Source organism: Molothrus ater, chromosome 11, assembly GCF_012460135.2.
Source record: "Molothrus ater isolate BHLD 08-10-18 breed brown headed cowbird chromosome 11, BPBGC_Mater_1.1, whole genome shotgun sequence".
In the NCBI taxonomy this organism is placed as follows: Eukaryota; Metazoa; Chordata; class Aves; order Passeriformes; family Icteridae; genus Molothrus; species Molothrus ater.
In genome coordinates, this window is record NC_050488.2 from 2946463 (window position 1) to 2970847 (window position 24385).

The following is a 24385-nucleotide window of genomic DNA, read 5'->3' on the forward strand; positions in this document are numbered from 1 at the left end:
ATCCCCCAAAGAGCATCTCCACCTGGTCCCTAAATCCCCCAAAGAGCATCTCCACCTGGTCCCTAAATCCCCCAAAGAGCATCTCCACCTGGTCCCTAAATCCCCCAAAGAGCATCTCCAGCAGCAGCCAGAGGAGCCAAAGGGAGCCCCAGATGGGAGGTCAGGGTTGGAAGATGAGGTGGAGCCAATTCAGGGGCCCTTGGCAGCAGCTGGAGGCTCTGTCTGCACAGCTGGGGCAGATCCAGCTGTGGGGCAGATCCAGCTGTGGGGCAGATCCAGCTGTGGGGCTGCCAGAGCCAACTCTGAGGGGACAATTCCTGAGGCAATCCCTGCTGTGGGCAGCCTCAGGCCAGAGGAGCCAGGCAGGAGGGAAGTTGAGACTTTGAGCACCAACTTTTCCAAGGCAGGAGCCACTGGAGTGGGGAGAGAGAGTTGGGGTCAACCAATGGGTGGGACAAAGCTGGGAAGGAGCAGCAGCAGAGGCCAATGGATTTCCCTCTGTCCCTCTGTCCAAGACAGGAAGGTGTTGGGAGGTGACAGAACTGTCATGGACTCATTGAGGCTGGAAAAGCCCTGGGAGATCCTCACACCCGCCCCTGACCAACGCAGCCCTGCCAAGCCCACCGTGCACCTCTGGCCCCACATCTGCACATCTCTTAAATCCCTTCAGGGCAGGTGGCCCAGACACTTTCCTGGGCAGCCTCTTCCAGTGCATGACAACCTTTCTGGTTATGAAATTTTCCCAAATCTCCAATCTAAATCTGCCCTGGAGCAACTTGAGGCCATTTTCCTCCTCCTGTCCCTGTTCCCTGGAGCAGAGCCCGACCCCCCCGGCTGTCCCCTCCTGTCAGGAGCTGTGCAGAGCCACAGGGTCCCCCCTGAGCCTCCTTTGCTCCAGGCTCAGCCCCTTCCCAGCTCCCTCAGCCCCTTCCCAGCTCCATTCCCTGCCCTGGACCCCTCCAGGTCCCTCTTGTGAGGGGCCCCAGACTGACCCCAGGGTTTGGGGTGGTGCCTCAGCAGGGCCAGCTCAGGGGACAATCCCTGCCCTGCTCCTGTGGCCTCACCATTCCTGACCCAGCCCAGGTGCCCTTGGCCTCCTGCACATCTGGGCACAGCTGGGCACCCCTGGGCACCCCTGGGTTCATGTCCAGCCGCTGTCCCCAGCACCCCCAGGTCCCTCCCTGCCAGACAATTTCTATTCAGGCTCTAAGACAGTCCATGAAAGCTCCTCTGCTTGCTCCCAGTTCCAGCCACCCCTAAGGAAACAAATTTCATCTCTGGCCACACAGCAGAGCCTGCATGTGAGGGAAAGAAAGAAAATAGTTTCCTAAAAATAGCCCCTCTTGCCTCTCCTTAAAGAGTAGCAGCCTTCCTATAGCACTCGTCTGGCTCTCTTGGGATGCACAAATTGCCACAGAAATCCAAAGAAATCACAAGGGTGTCACATTTAACTGTGCCTTGGAAACAGGCCCACCACCCCCAGGAAGGAAAAGCTTTGTCTTCCAATCTTGATGTTCAAGGAGAAAATCAAGATGAAACCCCAAAGCCACAAAACATCACCAGAAGTGTCCAAATTTCTGTGGTATGCAGGCATTCCTGAGGAGGCATCTGTGCTACTGAGAGCCCAAAGAACAGGGATTTATTCTTCAAATCCAGTTCAGTGATGAGATTTATCATTTTCTGTGGCTCTCCTGGTACAAAATTCCTTCTTAATGTAAAGATACAAAGGTCTAACCTGCAGAGAGAGCTTGTCTCTTACACAGTGCTGCTATCAAGGACATATCCTGGTTAGATCCTTAAATAAATATTAATCACTTAATCCTCAAAAAAAAAAACCCCAAAGTTTCATATTTCTAAAGAATTTACTAGCAAATGTGTGGTTGTGCAATTATAAGGGATTCTGTAATCAGTCTGGAAAAAAAAAAGCTGTAATATTGAAGAAAAAAACACACTAAAATGAAAGAAAAGAGAAGAAAAAAGAAATGCAAGATGCAAAATCATGGGAAGTGCTGGCCACATAGCCCATAGCAAGGTTATTTCTGAAATACAATGGATTTTGTTCTTTTTGTTAACATCAGGGTCAGGATCCAGCAAAACACACTTGAAGCACAAGTGCAAAATTAACCTGACAATCCTGGGAGTCTGCATGAGGCCCATTGCAAAATCTACAATATTTTCCTGCAAGCATGGAGTGATGTATAAGATTTGTTGTAAGACTTTTTGTTTAAAATAGATGATAGATGCTGGAAGGAGAAGCTTTTTCCACTCATCGTGGAATGAAATCAAAACTAACTGATAACCAGTCCCTGGCAAAGATTTTACAGTGATCCACACCAATTCCTAATCCATCCCTGTAGCTCTAACAAGGCTGGGGGTGGTCACAAACTATTCTGAGTATTTTTCCTCAGCCCACATTAGCACCATCTGCTCCTACTACTTCATATTTACACACCACAACATTTTGGGCCCAACTTCAGAGAGATTTCTAGCAATTTACAACAGAACCAAATGGCTCTGGGGTACCTGCTTGCTTTGGTGATTCCCACCTTCTGGAATGGTGTTTCCTTTGCTGTTTGCACTGTTGTCTTTGTCACAATTTCTATTTTTAGCTTCTAGACTGATTAAATATAATAAATAATAAATACATAGAAATAAGTGTAATAAAAGTTAGTAAGTATAATGAAATAGAATAATCACCATCTACTGCAACCACAGATTCACTTCTAGCTCCCACACAATAAATAGGATGTGCTTTAGGAAAGCAAGGACAGCATTCCCATATTTATTTGGACTCCTGGTTGTACTCCCATCCTTCTGAAGTTTAATGGAGCAGGGTGATAATACAAGTTACTGCTGCATAAAATGGGTTTGCTCATTGTTCTTTACATAGATTGGGTGTCATTCTTTAGCCCTAGTTGGTGTTAATTGTTGTTGTGCAGACCCCAAGGCCTTCCCTGAGAGCCCACACTGGTTTGCAGGGTAGAAAATACAACACAGAGAGGCTCAAAAAATGACAAAACTGGTGCCTAGAAAATGCAACATCTGGGAATGAAGGAGAGGCTCAACAAAGGACACAAGTGGTGCCAGTCAGCATTGGGGTTGATGCTCCAACAGGTTCCATTATCCCTCTGCTGACACCCAGGAAATAACCCAACATTGCTGGTCCATGCTGGCCACAGAAACAAAGCCAAATTTAGTGGGAAAATGGATTTACTGCCCTGTGCTGAACTGCAGAAATTAAAGATTCTCACCCACACCACAGGTACCCCCAGTCACAGGATTTGCTTCCCTTCTCCCATCCCCTTGATGAGGGTGATGAGGAGCCCACCCACCCCTTTCTCCTGCTGTTCTGCACCGGTTTTTTTTGTCCTTTTTGGAGTTTGTGCCCGGGGGAGCTGCAGTGGGCAGGAGTTGGGCAGTTGTGACTTCCTGCCTCGGGGGCATTGAGCTCCTGGGGCGCAGGGAGCTGCACAAAGCCCGTCCTTGGAGCCACACCAATGCAGGAAGCCAGCCCAGAAAAAGGGAGCAGCAAGTGCTCAGAAAGGCAAAGTCATTTGCCCAAGCAGGAGGCTGGAGCAGAATTCAGAGCAGAGTTTCTTTGCGTGCCAGTGCAATCCCTTAACCTTCAATAATAACGCTGCTACACTCTCCTCACGGCCTCTTTTCATCTCCAGCATGTACAAATGACTAAATATGAAAGACTTTTTGCCTCCTGGAAGCAAATAAAAGCAAATAAAAGCACATAAAAGTTCCAGCAAGGATCACAGTCTCTGGGGAAAAAAAAATAAAAAAATCTCAGTGTAAGTAATTGAGGGTTATGGTGTTTGTGAGACCTCCACGATGAGGTGAGAGATGAGAATCTGACTCCATGTTCTCAGAAGGCTGATATATTATATTATATTATATTATATTATATTATATTATATTATATTATATTATATTATATTATATTATATTATATTATATTATATTATATTATATTATATTATATTATATTATGCTATACTAAAACTATACTAAAGAAAGAGAAGGATACAGACAGAAGGCTTAACAAGAATGGTAATGAAAAACTCCTGACTCCTCAGAGTCTGACACAGCTGGCAGTGATTGGTCATTGATTAAAAACAATTCACATGTTTGGATAAACAATCTCCAGACCACATTCTAGAGCAGCAAAATATGGAGAAGCTGAGGCTTCTCATCTTCCCAGGAGAAGAAATCCTGGCAGAGGGATTTTTCAGAAAATGTGACAGTGACAGGGGGTAGTGTTTGTTATTTAGTTTTTTACCAATCCCTAAGCTCTGTGCCATTTCTCCTCCCAGAGAAGAGAATGCCCTGACGTGCCAGAGCCAAATTTGCTGGCAGGCAGAGTTCCATGAGGGAAAAGAGATGGAGAAGGTGGTGCTGCTGCCCTGAATCTGCTCTGCCAGTGCCTAAATCCGCCAGAGCCAGCCCTGGGCACTCTGCAGTGATGTCGGGACCCAGGACATCCCTCTGGCTGCCCTGGAGGACTCAAGACCCTGGCAGGGGGGCTCAGAGGTCTTGGCATGGAGTTAAAAACACCTGTGCCTCTGATTTTAGCCCATGGAAACAATTCCCAGCTTTGTGTGAGGATTTACAAGGCACAAGATTTTGAGTAGAATGATAGTGAATTTATCACAGGGTGAAAATATAGAATTTTGGGGGTTTAGAATGGGGGTTCAAGAGGCAAGATGGAGGAATCTGGGTATGTCCTGTCCTTCTTCTTCTTGTCCTCCATCTTCTGCTGTGATGGTGACACTTCTGGACTGGTTAGGGTAGAGACAGACTGTCTCACATAGGTGATGGGTATTGGAAAATTATTGTAAATAAAGTACATGTGGTTATTAGTATAAAAAGCCAACACCAGCCCAAGGGTGGTCACTGTGCCTCAACCCAACCTGCTGGACAGATCTCAGCAGGTCAGAGAAAGAATGGAATGGAAAAGGAAAAATAAACAGCCTTGAGAAGCAGAACCAGTGAATCTCAACTTCTCCTTTGGTTGTGGGGCTGGGAACAAAGAGATTTTCTGACACCTCAGGAGCCAGCACAGGCACAGAATCCCGACAGCAGCAGGGCTCAGCAGTGGCTTTGGAAGCCTGTGAGAACCAACACACTGCCCAAATTATTTGGAGGTGCCACATCCCCAAAGTAAAACATTTCCTTTGGTGAAAACACAATGTGAAAACAGATATCCAACACTCTGCCTGCCTTCTGTATGAGCTGCTCAGGCCCCCGGGGTTTGGGTTTGTTTGGAGGCTGGAGGCAGCTCCCATCTGTTACTGTGCCATTTTTTGAGTGTTATTGTTTTGGGTGAGAGTAGGTGGAACCACATGTCAGAATGCAGCAGAAGGAACATCACTGCAGCCTGAATTTCTCATATTTAAAGGAAACACTGACTATTGATCAGCAGCCTGTGAATGACTCCTGCTTTCTGTCAGCCCCCATGCCACACACAAGAGCCCAATGTTGATGGGGAGCAGCAGCCAAGGCAACACTGAATGCTTTCACCAAGATTCCAAGGCCAAAATCCACTGAATCTGACCCAAACACCCAGATTTGCACCAAGTGCTTGGTGTTCCTCAGCCTCTGATTTCCCACATAGCTCCCAGTGCCCAATCAGGCCAAATTTAGACCAGACACTGTCTTAAAATGGGTCTCCAATCTGAAAAGGCTGCTGGCTCTTCAGGGGCACCTTCACCATTGTGGGGGTGAGGAGGAGAGAGAGAAATAAAGTTTTAACAGTGTTCAAAATTCTCCTCATTAGATTTAAAAAAAATATTACCCAGGTTTCAATTTCATGCTTAAGAATGAAGCCACAAGGAGAAGAAAAATAATTTCTGTAAAGTGATGCTGGAGAAAAATTAGAGCTTTGAAGATCACTTCAAACTCAAGTAGAGCTTCAAAATCATCGATAAAACCAACAGAATTTGGGCCACAAAAATGCAACATTTTTGTTCTGGATGCTGTCCCTTGTGCTTCTCCTGCCACCTCCAGTGAGTGCTTCAGATTTTGGGGATATTTGAGTTTCTCTTAAACCTGAAAAAGCTGCCTGGAAGTGCCAGGGCCGAGTTATTGTTCAGGGGATGACATCTTGGCACATCTGAGATCAGATTTTGTCTGTGTGACTGGGCAAGTCACTTTGGGTGACATCCAGAGGGGGAAGCTGTCTGCAGCTCCCAGAGCCACCCAGCAGGCAGGATCCACAGAGCTCCAGCATCAGAGTGAGGGCTGGAAATACATTCTGACAAACAGAACCACATTATTCCCCTTTTTTAGAGGCTGGCTGTGCCACCTTCGTGCAAGTCGAGCTTCTTTCAGTTTCTATCATTTTGTTGGAATTTTGTTGGAATTTTTATTTTATTTTTCCTCCCCCCCAACTCCCACAAAACTCCTTGTCCAATTTTAGCCCAGCTCAAGGCCTGCACTTCCCCAAGCCTGGAGGAGAGGAGGCAGCTCTGGCAGATGCTGTTTCCTGGTTTACAAAGCCTCTCACTGGCAACAGCAGCTGCCAGCACTGCTCATCCAAAGGATTCTAATTTTGGGGCTTCCTCTACGTTTTAGCTCGTGGCTTCTTTGAAACAGCCCTGTTTTCTGAATAAGAAAAGACTTCACATTTGTGATTCTTACATGCAGTTATCATACAGAGCAAAGCAAACGAAAAAAGGCTGCAGGCACATGCACATGTTAATGCAGTTAAGACCCTTGGCAGGAGAAATTGCAAAAATCAGACCATTTTGGAGGGGGTGCAGTAGAGAGAAGAAAAGCCCTGAATCTGAGGTTACCCTTTTCAGATATAGCTCCAAGCTAAAGCCACATTTTCTATCTGTTCTGTTTTCTTTGATCCTCAAACCTCAATCCAAACCTTCAGGTTTAAGTGGGATTTCAGTCTGAACTAAAAGCAGTTTAAATGGAAACAAGAAATTCTTTTCCCCCTCACCCCTCCTGTCAAATCAGGAATTTGAAGCTGCAATATTGAGGTACTTTGCAAATCTATAAAACTTTCTGCCTTGAAGTGATAAGGACAAACAATCAGGGCACTCACACTGAGGGTAGGAGATAAATAGAATAATTCGGGTTTTTTTTTTTCAGTTGACAAAAAAAGGAAATATAAAAGCAATAAAAGTAAAAAGCTGAATAGAAATTCGAGCATTTTGCAAGGGGTCAGTGGATGAAAAGCAGTCCTTGCTGGTTTGGGTTGATGGCTCAATTGCATGACAATGCCAGCAGGGCAAGGCTTCACGCCTGTCCAGGAGGATTTCCAGCCTCCCTCAAGACAAGCACTGGGGTCAGGGTCTGTTCTAAACCCTTGGCATGGCTCTGAAGGGAGCACAAACGCGTTTGGGGGGATTTTGGAGCCCTGAATCTCAGCCCTAATTCCCGGAACAACAACTCAGCAGCACCTCAGATCAACTTCCTGGAACTAATTGGCCTTTGGGAGATGCAAACCTGAATTCTCACGTGGCAGGAAGGCTCTGCTGGGCTTTGGGGCTCCACTTTGGCTTTGTCAGATGGCGCTGAGGTCTGGCTGCAGCCCCTGCCCTCATTTCCCTGCAGCTCTCTGGAATGGCAAACCCTGGGTGAGGGGACTTGGGATCCCTTCCTGGAGGGGTCCTTTGCTCCAGAGCAGTCAGATATTTAATTTATTTATTTTTTAATATTTTATATAAATTTTATTTATTTATATATTTATTTATTCTTTTATTTATAGTTTTATTTATTATATACATTCATTACATTTATTTCTATTTTATTTATAAGGTTAAAAGTGCACCTAGGTGGTTTTTACCTGACTGCACTGATGGTTTAAATAGGTTTATTTTGAATACATTGAAGTATCATATAAAGATTTTCAGTGTGGAGGACATTGAAAAACAACAGCAGAATTTTGGTTTTACCTGTCTGGAGCTTTCTAGCTGCAAAGAAGGTTTGAAGCTTTGCTGCTTTGGTCAAAATAAATCTATTGAACAATCTCCTCAGGCATGCTTTCAATATCCACTAACAACTCTCCTTGCTTGGGAGAGTATATATTACAAATACCTGCCTCTCCCAGCAAGTCAGTAATTTCAAATATAAGACAAAATATCCACTTTGCTGGCTGCAGTGTAAACACAGAGTAACAATTTCCTGCCTCATGAAGGAATTGATTTGTGGGGTTTTTTGTTTTGTTTTTGTTTTTTTTTGTTGTTTGTTTGTTTGTTTTATTTTGGGTTTTTTTGTTTTGTTTTTTTGGGGTTTTTTTGTGGGTTATTTTATTTTATATTTTATTTTATAATTTATTTTATATTTTATTTTATTTTCAGCAAGCTTACCAGCAGCCATCCATGCAGCAGCAGTGACATTGCTCAGAGCTGCCAACCCTCTGAAGGGTCAGGGAGCCCCACAACACCAAGTGCTGGCTCCTGCCATGGCTCAAAGCCTGCCGCTCTTATCACACCCAGAGATAAGGCACCAGCAGGGCTTCCAGGAGAACTCAGGACAATCTGGCAGCAAAGGTTCATTCTGAGAGCCACTGTCAGCATCTGGGACAATTTCCCCTTGGTCTGTGCTGCAGAAGAAGGGCTTGGAGCTCTGGAACTGCTCTGCCAGGGATGCTGAGGCCACACTGGAACAGAATGAATTCCCTGGGATTTCAGGAGCCCAGAGCAGCAGGAGGAGGAGGATGAAAGCAGGTCCCAGCCAGAACAGGGCACCTGGGTGAGTTCAGGGCCAGGTGAGCTCCTGAGCAGGGCCAGGAGCTCCGAGCAGAGCAGAGGTTCCTGGGGAGCCCTGCTGGTGACATGGCAGGTCCTGTCCAAAGTGTTAAATCCTCACTCTTTTACCCACTGATCATCTCTGTTCTAAGGGGACAGCTGCTCATTCAAAGGCAGAAATTGAATTATTTACTCCCACCACTACAAAACACATTTTCCTTGATCTCTAGGGCATATTTTTCACTATGATGCCTTAGGAGGCAAACACCTTCCTCAAGGAGGGAGTTATTTTCCCCCACACCATTTGTTTGAATAATAAACCACTTGAGCAAAAATATGACACATGGGAGTTATGATTTTTTTTTTCCCCTGGAGGAGATTAGGTTAAGCTTGCCTTTTTTCCAGAGGTACACAGTTCATCAGCAAGAAGTTCAAGGAGGAAAAATGTGTTTTCATATTGGGTAAGAGTGCACACAGTGCTTGCCTTGCTCTCAAAATGGATGAGTCTGCAGCAAGCTGCAGGACTGACAGCTTTATTTTCATCTGCCTGCCCTGATAGAGCATATCAGGAAACATTTTTTCAGATCCACACTTGAGGATTTGAACATTCCTACTGAGACCACTTTAATCTCATTTGACTCTATAGAAAAAAAAAAAAGCTCACTCATATATGCATTTAGTTATATCAGATAAAACCTTTTTTGCTGCATTTTGGTGGTTTTTTCCCTCCCCTTTTTTTGGGAGCTGCTTTTTCTCCCCCTCAGACTTTCACAGCCTTCCAATTGCAAGGTTTGTGGCACTTGCCAAGGGTGAGGGAATCTAATTTGCTAATTCAATCATCATTTGCAAACTAATGACTGTGAGCATGGATAAAACCAACATTAAAATATCTAAAAGAGCAGCCATGGTGGGGAATACATTCTCAGAGTAAACAAAACCACCTTGCAACTGAAGCATTTACAGCCTGAGCATATTTCTGCTTCAGGAATTCAGTCTCTTCCTGGACAGCAGCTCCATTATTAATGAAATTAGCAGTAATAAAATCAGAAATCAAAACCTTCTCCACAGCTGGGCTTCTCCAAGAACTCCAGCTGGACTGACTTTTGGGTTAAGGCAGCACAACAGGAAGAGTAATAAACCCCCTGCTTCTCAATCAGTGCTTCAGAGTCACCCAAGAAATGACATTTCTCAGTGCTTCTCTTTAGAATTCCTCAAGCTCTCTAAATTCCAGCTCCAGAGTAAAGGACATATGTATGAAAATAAACAAAAAAACCCAGTGTGAGCCATCAGCAACATTCAGTTCTCTCTGTTGACATTGCTTTGGGCCAGATCTGTAGTTGATAATCAGCAAAAATTCAGTTTCCTGAAGCCTACCTGGACATTCTACCTTTACCCACCTGTAAAATCTGCCTGAGCTGGCAGAAAGAATCCTCACTTTGAAAAAGGAATGTACAAATACCCCAGGGCGCACACCCCTGCCATTCAGGTGTTACAAATGACCCCTAATCTCAGTGAGTCCAAATTAGATTATTGTGCCAGAGTTTCTCCAGTGGAGAAGAGAGCCCTCAGGCCATCACAGATGCAATAATAAATTAATTTATTTGAGAAAACAGCCTGAAAATGGGGATTTTTTTTTTTTGACAATCAGGAAAATGTGTCTTCTCAGCTGCTTTTGGATAATAGATGAGGCATGTTATTTATCAGCAGGCATCCAGTGATATTTAGGATGGATTAGCAGCTATTCCTTTGCTGCCATGCTGTAGTACATGTTCTACTGCATGCTTTTCCCTTCATGGATTTTACTTTATCCCAACCCAGGGGCTCCTTGGGATCCATGAATTCCACTTCCATCAGCACCTCAGGACTGCCTAGACAACCTTTCCAGGCAGGAGTGGATTTCCAGGTAAATCCATGGAGCAGATTTTAGAAAAACATGTATTTTCACCCTGGAACAAATTAGGGAGGCATTTGATCTTGCATGATGCCTGTGAGTTCTCTCAGCAGCAGCAATTCCTTCCTGCCAGGGTGTTAGAGCAGCTTTCAGAGGGCAAAAATCAATGGAGGAACATTTGTCTGTTTTACAGCAAAGGCAGAAAAAAAGAAAGGTGAAATGGCCACCACCATCTGACAGGAGCTGATTGAACTAGAATGGGAACCTGGTCCAACATTCAAATATCTGAAACAGCAGCTGTAGTGGGCAATACATTCTCAGAGTAAACAAAACCACATTGCAACTGAAGCATTTAGACCCTGAGCATATTTCTGGGGTCTCTTTCTGCTTCAGGAATTCAGTCTCTGGCTCTAGAGCACAAAGTTTTCCACATTTCCACAAATTTTTCCCCACCCAAGAGGCTCTGGAGGATCAGGTGGCTGCAATCACCTCCAAGAGCAGCCTCTTCCCACCCAGAGCTGCTGTGGAGGGGAGCATCCAAGTTTCCAAAGGTCACCATGAACTTCAAAAGAGCAGCTGACACAATGCCTGTCTTCCCCTCTCAAAATCAGAGTGCAAATGAGTCCCAAAGGACTCATCTCACCAGTCCCCACCTTTTGGAATGAGCACCTCAGCAGCAATTGGGTATCCAGATCCCTGGGGAGATTTTAGCATCTGAACTCTGACTGTCTGTGCCATAAACAACTTCCCTCTTCACCTGTGGGGTTTGATCAAAAGAGGGGCAGGCTGGAAATAAGCTAAAAATCAAAGCAGTGCATGGAAAAGCTTTGCAGAGAATAAACCTGGAAGGCCCTTGCTATTCCCAGCTCCAATACAGGTTTCAAATGCAAAGCAAAAAGAGCCTCCATTTATTACCAACCACCATTTCTGCTTTTCTACATTTTATTGTACATATTTGATTGAAAATACTTCAGGGAAGACTGAAAGCAGGATAAAATTCTTCACAGAGAAGCCCCAGAGTGCTGGTGGGCAGATCCCACAGAATCAGCACCAAGCAGAGCATTCCAGCAGCCAGGCAGTTAAAAAGGCTCAAAAAATGCCAGCTCAGCTGCCACACACAGCCCTGTTGAACAAGCTCATCAAATTACCCACTGGAGCATTTCCAGTGACTTGCTGAGCTGGGGGATTTGCTTGGCTACGCTGCCACAGGGAATTTCAGCCCCATTTGTATTTCCACAGCCTGTGGGATCTTTTGGCCGAGGGGATTTCAGCCCCATTTGTGCACCCACAGCCTGTGGGATCTGTTGTCCCAGGGAATTTCAGCCCCATTTGTGGATCTGTTGGCACAGGGAATTTCAGCCCCATTTCTATTTCCACAGCCTGTGGGATCTGTGGGCCCAGAGAATATCAGCCCCATTTGTGGGCCACACCTGTGGGATCTGAGGGCCCAGGGAATTTCAACCATATTTATATTTCCATAGCCTGTGGGATCTGAGGGCCCAGAGAATTTCAGCCCCATTTGTGGATCTGTGGGCCCAGTGAATTTCAGCCCCATTTGTATTTCCACAGCCTGTGGGCCCAGTGAATTTCAGCCCCATTTGTGGATCTGCTGCCACAGGGAATTTCATCCCCATTTGTGCACCCACAGCCTGTGGGATCTGTTGGCCGAGGGAATTTCAGCCCCATTTGTATGGCCACAGCCTGTGGGATCTGTGGGCCCAGTGAATTTCAGCCCCATTTGTATTTCCACAGCCTGTGGGATCTGTGGGTCCAGAGAATTTCAGCCCCATTTGTGCACCCACAGCCTGTGGGATCTGTGGGCCCAGGGAATTTCAGCCCCATTTGTGGATCTGCTGCCACAGTGAATTTCAGCCCCATTTGTGGATCTGTTGGCCGAGGGAATTTCAGCCCCATTTGTATTTCCACAGCCTGTGGGATCTGTGGGCCCAGAGAATTTCAGCCCCATTTGTGGGCCACACCCGCGGGATCTGAGGGCCCAGGGAATTTCAACCATATTTATATTTCCATAGCCTGTGGGATCTGAGGGCCCAGAGAATTTCAGCCCCATTTGTGCACCCACAGCCTGTGGGATCTGTTGGCACAGGGAATTTCAGCCCCATTTGTATTTCCACAGCCTGTGGGCCCAGTGAATTTCAGCCCCATTTGTGGATCTGCTGCCACAGGGAATTTCATTCCCATTTGTGCACCCACAGCCTGTGGGATCTGTTGGCACAGGGGATTTCAGCCCCATTTGTGGATCTGTTGTCCCAGGGAATTTCAGCCCCATTTTATTTCCACAGCCTGTGGGATCTGTGGGCCCAGGAAATTTCAGCCCCATTTGTATTTCCACAGCCTGTGGGATCTGTGGGCCCAGTGAATTTCAGCCCCATTTGTGGGCCACACCTGTGGGATCTGAGGGCCCAGGGAATTTCAACCCCATTTCTGTGACCACAGCCTGTGGGATCTGTGGGCCCAGAGAATTTCAGCCCCATTTGTATTTCCACAGCCTGTGGAATCTGTGGGCCCAGGAAATTTCAGCCCCATTTGTGGATCTGTGGGCCCAGTGAATTTCAGCCCCATTTGTATTTCCACAGCCTGTGGGCCCAGTGAATTTCAGCCCCATTTATGAGTCACAGCCTGTGGGATCTGAGGGCCCAGAGAATTTCAGCCCCATTTGTATTTCCACAGCCTGTGGGATCCTTTGGCCGAGGGGATTTCAGCCCCATTTGTATTTCCACAGCCTGTGGGATCCTTTGGCCGAGGGGATTTCAGCCCCATTTATGAGTCACAGCCTGTGGGATCTGTGGGCTCAGTGAATTTCAGCCCCATTTGTGGATCTGTTGGCCGAGGGAATTTCAGCCCCATTTGTGTGGCCACAGCTTGTGGGATCTGTGGGCCCAGTGAATTTCAGCCCCATTTGTATTTCCACAGCCTGTGGGATCTGTGGGCCCAGAGAATTTCAGCCCCATTTGTATTTCCACAGCCTGTGGGATCCTTTGGCCAAGGGGATTACAGCCCCATTTGTACTTCCACAGCCTGTGGGACCTGTGGGCCCAGTGAATTTCAGTCCCATTTATGGGTCACAGCCTGTGGCACCTGTGGGCCCAGGGAATTTCAGCCCCATTTGTATTTCCACAGCCTGTGGGATGTGTTGGCACAGGGAATTTCAGCCCCATCTGCATGGCCATAGCCTGTGGGATCTGCTCCCTCCATGGATATTTGCCAGTTCATCATCACAAGGCTGTGGTGTGAAATAATTCAGTGCAGGGATGGGGGACCCAGCTGGAAAATGCCAGAGCAGTGCAGGGATATGCTGAGGCAAGGGAAGGGAACCTGCCCAACCTGCAGGGAGCAGGAGAGACCAAGCTTTGCTCAGGGAGATGCTGCTGAGGACGTCACTGCTCCTTCCTCACCTTTCCAGCTGCCCTGCTGAGAAGTGGCTGCCACAGCAGAAAGGGGGAAGGAGAGGGGACTCTCTAAAATAATCACCCCTCTAATCTCAGGAGTGTGATTATGGACCACTCTTTAACCTAAAAGGTCCATCCTGTGCTCTCTTTCTCAGGCCTCAAGTATCTGAAATGTCTCTGAATTACCCTTCTCCTAAGGGCAGACTGCTTTTCCAAGAGCTTTTCAATCAAGAAAGAGAGATATTAATATTTTTCTTTATTTTATATTAATATTTTTCTTTATTTTTCTTCTCCCTTCTGGCCCTTCTGCCATGCAGAAATGGCACATTTTTGCATGCCAGGCTCTAACATGCTTACTGAAAAGCATCTCCCAGAGGACTGAAAATTAAGATGACCACCACACTGTATCACTGATCTCAGCTACCAAAATACAATGTTTGGGGGGCTAAAGCCCTTCAAACCCCAAAAATCCCAGCCAGTTCTTACTCACAAACAGACCTGCTTGCTCTCTGTTGAAAATGTAGCTCCTGGGTTGGTTTGACTGTGCTTCACAAGCCTGACAAGTGTTCCACACATTTTGTGCCACTTCTTAAATGTCTCCATCCACTTGCTGATGGGACCAATTTGTTTGCCCAGACCCAGAATTGGGAATTCTTTGCTGCCATCTGATAAAGCAGCAGACAGCTCCAGCTCAAAACCTTTTTTGATTTCAGTATGAAACTAAACAAGTGAAAAAAACAAGCAAAATTTCTTTTTCCAAATGGGCTTTATATTTAACTTTCAATTATATTAACTGTGCCATAAAAGTGGATGTACTACTGTAATTATACACTCAAAAAAGGCTGCTTAAAATCTGAAATGATTGCACTGTTTCATTGCCTGGCTGCTTTAGAAGATTTCCTTTTCCAAACATCTCCTACCCTCAGTCCAAGGGAAATGTTAAAGGTGACAGGATCACTCTGAGCCCTGAATTTTCCTCAGAAATTTGCACTTTCAGGTTCTACAAAGCCAAGAGGAGCTTAATTGCCTGCAACTGCAATTCCAGCCACTGCAAATCATATACAGCTCTCCCATGAAAGCATTAAAGAGCTAAGACTTAATTAGCATCCCTGATTAAATAGCAATTCATACAGCCATTATATCTTCCAGTGCTCTGGAAAAGCAGAGAAGGGAAAAAAAAAACCACACTCACTCCTCATCTCAATGAAAAAATTCACCTCTACCCACTTTCTCCAAACTTCATCCTGGGAAATGTTCATTATTTACCATGCAAAGGGCACTGCCAGGCACACTTTGAAGGCTCCCAGGCAGAGTTTTTGTCAGCAAACTCCACCTGTGTGAGAGGTCAGAGAGCCCCTGTGCCAGCCTGGAAAAGGCAGGGGCAAGCACAAAGGCAGCTCAGGGAGAGCAGCATGAGAAGGCTCCCCCAGCCAGTCGTGTTCCTGGGGAGGAAAGGGGCTCTCAGCACAGAAACCCCCACTGTGCTGAGGGAAGTCTCCAGAACAGGCTTTGCTCAAACTCAGCTCTGTCACCACATTTCTCTTCACAGAGAAAAGCAAGGCACAATTCTTCCCAAGAAATTTCTGGGATTCACATTCTCTGAAGCTCAGAGAAAGGAAAAACAATTCTTGTCTCACTTACTGCTCCTGTGTTGCTCACCAGCAGAATGCATTGTGGAAGATTGTTTACCTGAAAGGAATTAATAATTAGATTCTGGTGTGAGTGTTGTGATTCATTGGCCAATTGAATCCATCTAAGCCAAGGTGTCACTTCCCAAGACTATATTCCTTGGATTCACATTCTCTGAAGCTCAGAGAAAGGAAAACCAATTCTTATCTCATTTATTGCCCCTGTGTTGTTCACAAGTGGAATGCATTGTGCAAGATTCTTTACCTGAAGAGACTTGGTAATTGGATTCTGGTGTGTTTTGATTCACTGACCAATTAAATCGTGTGTGTGTGTGTGTGTGTGTGTGTGTGTGTGTGTGTGTGTGTGAGAGAAAGAGAGAGAGACAGTGACAGTGTGACAGTGTGACACAGACAGAGTGACACAGACAGAGTCAGTCAGTCACAAGATTCTGGGCAGTTGAGTGCTTGGCAGATTCAGTGTAGATGTAATGTAACATAGTATAGAATAATATAGTATAATAAAGTAATTAATTAGCCTTCTGATAAGATGGAGTTCTCCTCATCATTGCTTCTGGATGTTGGGCAAAAAATATTTCCTATACTGCTCCTCTTCTGCCCTGCTTGCATATCACCATTTCAAGCACAGCATGGGAGAGAGGATCAGCTCCTTCCTGGGACAGCTGGGATGGCAATGCTTCACCCCCCTTGCTCTTGGGAAGTGATGGAAAAAGGGGAGCAGGAGCAATACTGGGAGGCAGAGGCACATCCAGGGACACCCTCTTTGAGTTGGGATAGCACAGCCAGGGGTGGCTCTATGCTGGACTAAGATCTTGTGTTTTGAGGTGGAGGAAATCCCTTGGATTAGGAATTTCCAGGCCTAAATATAATTATTCCCCACTTAGTTCTGCCCAAAAGGTGCTGCCTTGTCCCTGTTTCTTGCTGGATTTGGGAAGATCTCCAGACAAAGAGGAGCAGCATCTGTTGCAGTTTTTACCAAGTGGATCATGCAGCACCAATAATTCCTTCTTCCATGGCTGTGCCATCCAGCCTGGAAGGATCATTCCAGCCCCTTGTGAATCTCATAAACCAAGCAGGAAAAATATACAAGAAGCAGTGATGGGACAACAGCAACAAAGAAGTAAGGAAAGGGAGCAAAAGTAAATTTGCACCACATGTGCAATTACCATCACAAACCAACATTTTACCAGGACAGGTGCAGAATTAACAACACTGCTCCTCTACTACAGCAGCCTCTCAGTTTGCACATCAGGAAATGATCACAAATCATGGATGATTTATGGTTTTTAATGACAAGGCACAGGGTCAAGAACTGATTTGGGCTCCTACCACACTGCTCCAGGGGAGCACATTGAGATTTTTGGTAGACAAATGGAGAATTGCACTGCAGCAATATTCCTTCCCTCAGCCAAACTGGAAATCTTGGCTACATGAAAGAAGTCTGTGATGAGGATAAATAAACTGTCACAAGACAAGACTCCAATAAATTAGCCAGACAGACAGAACAAAGACAAATGGGATATAAGAGGAGAGGGAGTTGCTGTATTTAGTGTCTGAAATGTCATTTGGATGCTGCTCACTGCTAATGTGCCTCCTGGGCCTTGCAGAGTCCTTCTCCATTGGCCTTCAGAGAGCCAGAGGTCAAATTTACATAGAATAATCTGAATACTTGCTCAGATTTGAACATTCCCTGCTTCCTGCTGAAAACATTCTCCAGTAACTTGCTGGAACAAATGTGTTCTCACAGAGCTGAGCAGTCCCTCAATGCACCCCACACTCCTGTGCCTCCTCTGGCATTCCCCATTTCTGCCTCCAGTCCATCCCACCCTATTCCCTTTCCAGAGCTCTTGGAGCAGTGTTTTTCCCCTCCTTTTTTCCATCACTCCCAAATCTCACCCAGCTCTCTGATGCCAATACCCGAGGCACCGTTTGCCCCCTGATGCTGCACAGCCCAGTTCACCCATGGCTCTCGTATCTGCAGCTCAGCCACTGGCTCCTGCTGAGGGAACAGCCAGGAGTTTTGGATTTGCACAGCCCCAAAGAACTCAAGGCCATCCCTGAACACACAAAACATCTCAGAGATGAGTGTGGAGCAGTTTCAGCTGTTTGCACTGTAATACATGACTGCTCAGTTGAGGAAAAACTTGGAACAACATATGGTCCCAATTACCTCTGTCCTCCTGCACCAATACTTCTCTTTTCCAGATACAATTTATCTGTGCTGCTTGGCAGCTCAGCTGGCTCCCCTTCTTCTCCTGAGGAACACAACCACATGCAGTTCTATTTATACACCAGGCAAATGATTTCTGCAGCCATATTTGCCCAATAAAACCAGCCTCATGTCCCATCCAAAAGGTGAGAATCATGATCTGTGACTGTGAAAGATGCCTTGGCACTTTCTGGAAAGTAAATCCACAGTCCTGGCACAGTGTCAGCTTTGTAATTGCATTCTGTGGACCTGTGGTAGCTCTTTCCTAACAAAAGCTGATGAATTCCACCTCAGAAGTGACTGGGAGTCAGTCCCAGGTTCCAGGAAGCTGTTAAATCAAAGAACAAACTTCATAATGAGCAACACAATTATAAGCCTTATTTTTTTTTTCTCATGGATCTGTCCTTACAGGTATTTTTTATGCTCTTTTTCAGCTCCCACAATCCACTCACAATAGCTGGGCTCAATAGGACTCACAGGAGGAAATCTCTTCCTCATTTTGTGTTTGAAATGCTGGTCAGAACCCCAGGGGAATACAAATGGCACAAAACCTCATTTCCCTCACTCCCTACAGCAGCAACTTGGGAGGGTTCAGTTACTCCCCATTTAAAACTTTCCAAGCCTTGGCTGAAGGGAGAGTCCCACAGCCACACGGGTGACAGTGCCAAATACTGACAAACAGATCTGAAAGGGAGTAAAATGTGTTTTGGAATAATGAATTCAGGTTTGTTTCCCCTTGCACTGGTTTTATAAGGTTTATAAGGTGCATTGTTGTATTTAGGGAATGTCACCTTCCTAATGGGAAGAAATAACTGCTGCCTCCTCAAGCTCCTGGAGAACACAGCTGAGCTTTACTTTTCTTTTTATTAACAATCTACAGCAGCGATGGCACAGGAAAAAATGTATTTTATTCCAACTTTAATCAACACTTGATGAGAATTACATGCTTTCCCTCTTTAAATGTAGCTCTGTGGCCTTTTTTTTTTTCTTTATACTGAAACTGATAAGTTTTGCTTTAAACTGGTAAGATGGATGCTTGAAATTAAGTTTAACACAGCTGAATAGCAGGAGGAAAACTTTGAGCCATGCTTCCATGAGAAACCTGCCAGGGAGGAGATGGTTCCATTATTGGAAATGTCTTTTTATTTGCCTCACTACAAATGCTTCCATTAAAAAAAGCAAAACATAAAAAAAGCTGAGATGTTCCCAACTGGTTGAAGGTTTCACAGCAACTGGGAGAACCCCAGTGAGCATTGAACTCTTCTAGGTCCAGTGACTGGGAACATTGAGAGAAATACTCAAAATATGATCTTACTTCAATGAATTTTTAAAATAAAACTGAAAAGATCATATTCAGCACCAACATTTCTGAAAAAAAATGCTGAGCCTAATGCAAGACCAGTGAGCCAGCACTGCCCTGCTCATGCACAGCTCCTGGAGGAGAGATACAGGAATGGGGAGGAGAGAAGAAAATTCCCTTCCACTCCCTCCACTATCCCTGGCTCTTGGCTGGGAAGAGAAGGAAGAAGTAGGGAGCAGGCAGAATATTAAATATATTCCTTACCTGCCACAGAGATTCCCAAGGCAGCTCCTCATTCACAAGAGACCAAACCACCTCTCTGCCCCATCAACAACGAGTTCCCAGAACCCTGCCCTGACTCCTTTTCCAAATTATTTTTCTAGACAGTTCCCCAGGGGCTCATCCACCTCCCAAGCAGAGGTAAAGCTGTTTCCCCACAGCAGCACCAGGCTCTGGAAGGTTCCCTGCCCCTTTTATCCCAGGATTTCAAGCTGGGAACACTGTGCTCTCACAGAGCTGCCTCCTTTCTAAAGGAGCTGGAAGTGTTCCTCAGGCTCTGGTCCCGGGAGTGCATTTACCCCTCAGTGCTGGGAGCCCGTCCCTCTCCCCTCAGGAGGTGTGAAAAATGAGTATTTTATCATTGGTTTTTCGCAAATATTAAAATGAATATTATATATGTTGTGTTAAAAAGTTATGCCATTATAATTTTAAGTAGTGTGTTAAATATAGTTTTCAATTATAATATAATGTTAAACATAATGTTAAAATAGAAACCATGCTGTGTAAGATACTTTCTTTAAAAGAGAGGACTTGTACCAGATAGCAGCCACAGGACACCCAAATCTTTCAGAGAAAGAGAATTTATTGCTCCATTATCAGGAGAAATGAACTTCTTCCTGCCTCCATCAGCCCTGAAGACACTGTCAGGATTCAGAGGAAGAAGTTATCACTGCCCAGACAGAATCCTGTATTTGAATGGAATTTATGCATCATGGATGAGGTGTATGAATATGCAACAGGTTATTAAGGTTTTTAAGGGTTAATCCTCTGTTAATGTGGGTCCTTTTTCAGGCTTATTTTGCCCAGAAAAAGGTACCTGGATGTCCATAACTCTTTGTTTCTATTGTCTCATATTGTCCTAATCCAAATTGTCCAAATTATTATTACTCTAATTGTATTACTATTTTTATAACCATTTTATTACTATCAGACTTTTAAAATTTCAAAAACAAGCAGTTGGTGTTTTTCAGAGGAGGGAAGTTCTGAAGGACTGGAAGCCAAATGCTGCTGCCATTGTTGGGGCCCTCAGAGGTCCCAGCTGAGGGGAGGCCCCACGGCTCCTCTGGCCCCAGGAGTGGGAGCTGGAGGAGCAGAAGCTCTTTTTGGGAATGCCCATTAACCTAGGGAAGGGAAGTGTTCAAAAGGCTGAGGACTGCCCCAAAATGTGAAAAATGTCAGTCACTTGTTTTTAAAATTTTAAACATTTAATAGTAATAAAATGGTTATAAAAATAGTAATATAATTAGAGCAATAAAAATTTGGACAATTGGGATTTAGGACAATAAAAGACAATAAAAACAAGGAATTATGGACAGTTCAGGTACCTTTTTCTGAGCAAAATAAGCCTGAAAAAGGGACCCACGTTAACAGAGGATTAACCCTTAAAAACAATAACCTGTTGCATATTCATACACCTCATCCATGATGCATAAATTCCATTCAAACACAGGATTCTGTCTGGGCAGTGTCAGCTTCTTCCTCTGAATCCTGACAGTGTCTTCAGGGCTGATGGAGGCAGGAAGAAGTTCCTTTCTCCTGATAATGGAGTAATAAATTCTCTTTCTCTGAAAGATTTGGGTGTCCTGTGGCTGCTATCTGGTGCAAGTCCTCTCTTTAACAAAAATATCTTACATAGCATAGTTGCTATTTTAACATTCTGTTATAACCTAAAACTATATTTAACACACTACTTAAGAAAATTCATACAGCATAACTTTCTAACACAACACATATAATATTCATTTTAATATTTGCGAAAAGCCAATCATAAAATGCGCATTTTTCACACAAAACAAGTCCTGACCTAAATAATGGATGGGTTTTGTCTGCTGAGGCGTGAGCAGGTACTACTCCTCTGCTTTAAGTGAGCAGGCCCAGCGCCAAAGCTATCAATGGAATTATATCTGCTTATGCTGCTGGGAAGTTCTGCTCTTTGCACAGCACTCACTGAGGTGTAAAATGAGGACTTAATGTTACTTGCTTGGACTCATTTCAAAAGCAATTGCTGCACCTGTTCATACCAAGGCACAAAGTTCTTTTATTTTATTGCCAGAGCCCAACACCGCAAAACCTGGATTGAAATAATAACACTGTCTTTTGTATTAATCCACATTTCTTTATTCCTTACTAATAACCTCCTTTCCAAAATGCATTTTGCCCCAAGAAATCAAAATAAAAATCTGTTTCTGCCTATTAGACAATAAGCAATTTCTTGGCTCTCCAGAAGAACAGAAATCTTTCTGTATTGCACAATATTGAGTTGGAACAACACACCCCAGCTCCATGGAGCATCATCTTCCAGGTATTAACCAGGCAAATGGGACTCCTCAAGAATAATGCACATTATAGTTAATTCCATACCCTCTGAGCTCAATAAAATAACAAAACAAGTCGGATTTCTCCACAGAAAAATCTCAGTTCTTATCTGCACGGCACAGATTGAGCGAAGAGTTCTCCCCAGTGATTGAGTCTAAAGCAGCAGTGGAGCTGCTCCAAATATCCTGCCAGACTGCAGGGATTGTGCACACGGGGGCCTTGGCTCTGGAAAGCTGTGAAGATCCTCAGCCTCCACTGGGAGCCCGTGTCGCTTTGAAGGAAAATGGAATTTCACTAAAGGGAGAGGATTTTAACCTAAACAAACAAACAGCACACCACGGTATAAAGTTATTACAGTAAGGAGAGAAATCTTCATTGCCCTGTAGCTACAAACATTTGTGTGCCTGGAGGGAACAGAGAAAGTGAGGGATGTGCAGGATTTATTGATTTATTGCCATTTGCCTGTGAGCCAGTGAAATGCAGCCAAACAGCCAAACCCACAGGCTCCTGTATGAGCCTGGTGACCTCCAGAGGCTCTTCCCAAATTTTCTATGAGGTGCACCCTGAATTTTGGAGATGTCCATCACCTCTAATGGTGGCCCAGAGATCCTGGGAGAAGCCAGGCCCATAGAGGCAGCTGCTGTGGATGAAGCTTTCCATAAATCCTCCTACCTTTTAAAATAGATCCATTTATTTATTTATAGAGCAAATAGGCTCCAAATACTGTTTCTTCCTGGTGTAAACATTGGCTGAAGTGCCTCCCACCAGGAGAGGCTGAATTCAGATATCCCCAGTTTTGCCCTCCCATCATTCCCATCTTCAAACCAGGGCCTTTATGTTTGGTTATCAACACAAGTATCAAAACTCTCCCAATAATCCTGAAGGGATAGCAACACTCAGGGCAAAGCTGGCACATTGCTGAAGAGGGCAAAACCCTTCAGCAGGACCAATGGTATTTGCAGATTTTCATAGTGCTCTGTTTCTTCAGGTTTGTTCAGGATAAGAGAACTTGTGCAAAATTCACAGCAATTCACTGCCTGCCTCAATGAGGAAGCTGAGGAAAGTTGGGTTCTCTTGAGCTGTGGAAGCACTGGTGGATATCAAGTGATAAAATTAGATAGAGAGAAAAAAACAACTGTGGGAGCATTATTGTTTTAAAACATTACATGGGTAATATCACATAGCAAATATTTAGAATGTAATTCAGAATGTGTTGATCAACAATCATCACTGGATTATATTAAAGAGTGGGGCTGAATGTTTCAGAAGTACACACATGTGAATTTCAGTGGGATCGAGGCGTCTGTCTTCCTTAGACTCCTCAGAAAAATTAAAAATCCCTATGCTGACTGATTAATGCCTAGTTTGGGTCAGAAATACCAGCTTTAATTATGTTTTGGTCTAATGGTCAGCTCAGACTAGGGAGGGAAAGATGTGGATGGGGGCAGGAGAGGGGTTACCGCTGCCAAACACATCCACAAATGGCAACACCACTTGTGGATGTGTTTGGCACCATTTTTAAAACCTTGGGACCAGAGCTGGAAGCCTTTTATTAGCCAAGAAATTCCCATTTCTGGGAGTGCTCCCTACAAGACAGCACTGCACCTTGTGTAACTCAGCTGCTGAGCGCAAACCCTGTGTCTGCCTCTCCATCTTTGTTATGCACCACATCCCCCGGTGCTTTCAGCAGCTCTCTGTAGGGCTCATCACAGGAGATGACAAAGTGTCAGCTCCCAGCTCCCCCTGAAGACCTCCCCTCCCTGGGAAGGTGCCAATCCGAGATGCCACAAGCCCAGGCACGCTCGTGTTCTATCACATGTCAGGAGCCAGAAACAACAGCCTGGAGGGTGCCTTTCCCCCCCTCCTCTCCTGTAAACAAAGGAACTCTTTGTTGCTGGAGTATCAGAGCTACAGGAAAGCTGTGAATCCTGACTGCTACACAGAGAACTCCTGCTCCTGCTAAGCACAGCTCCTACAAACAAACCCTGCTGCTGCTGGAGGCATTTATGTGCAAGGCACTTCAGGCACCCTCACACACAGCTCATTCTGGGTATTTCAGAGTGATTCCAGTGATGGGACTTCACTCTGCTTTTAAGGAAGATGCCACCATTACACAAACAAAATACAGAGCCTTGGTTTAAATTGGGTGGAGGTTATTTTAATTTCAATATATTTTAATTTCAATATATATATTTCAATAATATTTTAATTAATGCTTAATTAATTAAATTAATTAAATAAATCTAATTAAATAAATTTAATAAAATTAAATAAACAATTTTTATTTCTTTATTATACTTAATAAATATATTATTCTATAATTTATTTATTATAAATTATTTAACAATAATTTAATAACATTTAATTTAAATGTTCCAGAACTGGAAGCATTTTGTGGAAGCAGTGGGGACATTAAGTAGCTGGGACTGAATTAAAACTGCAAGGAGAATAAATGGAAGCAACATTCTTTTGTGATTCCCATCCTCCAGAGAGAACAATGACCAATTCAGCCTTCCTGGGGAAAAATAAGGACCTTCCCACACAAAAAGTCACAGCAGCCCAGCTGCCACCCAGTCCACATTTTATGCTCCCCATCACCATCTAAAAGCACAGAACTGCATTGTCC

General features: G+C 44.6%; 1 protein-coding gene across 2 annotated transcripts in view; it reads right to left on the reverse strand.

The window, feature by feature from the left end:
* SLC6A1 (solute carrier family 6 member 1) overlaps nucleotides 1–24385 on the reverse strand; it is a 71857-nt gene that overhangs the window by 31656 nt on the left and 15816 nt on the right. The window contains exon 1 of one of the 2 annotated variants that reach the window (XM_036390855.1): nucleotides 19429–19612. The exons of the other annotated variant lie outside the window; for it this stretch is intronic. The gene's annotated coding sequence lies outside the window, so the exon portion shown is untranslated. Of the gene's footprint in view, nucleotides 1–19428; nucleotides 19613–24385 lie in introns of those variants that run through there. 2 annotated transcript variants of the gene reach the window in all.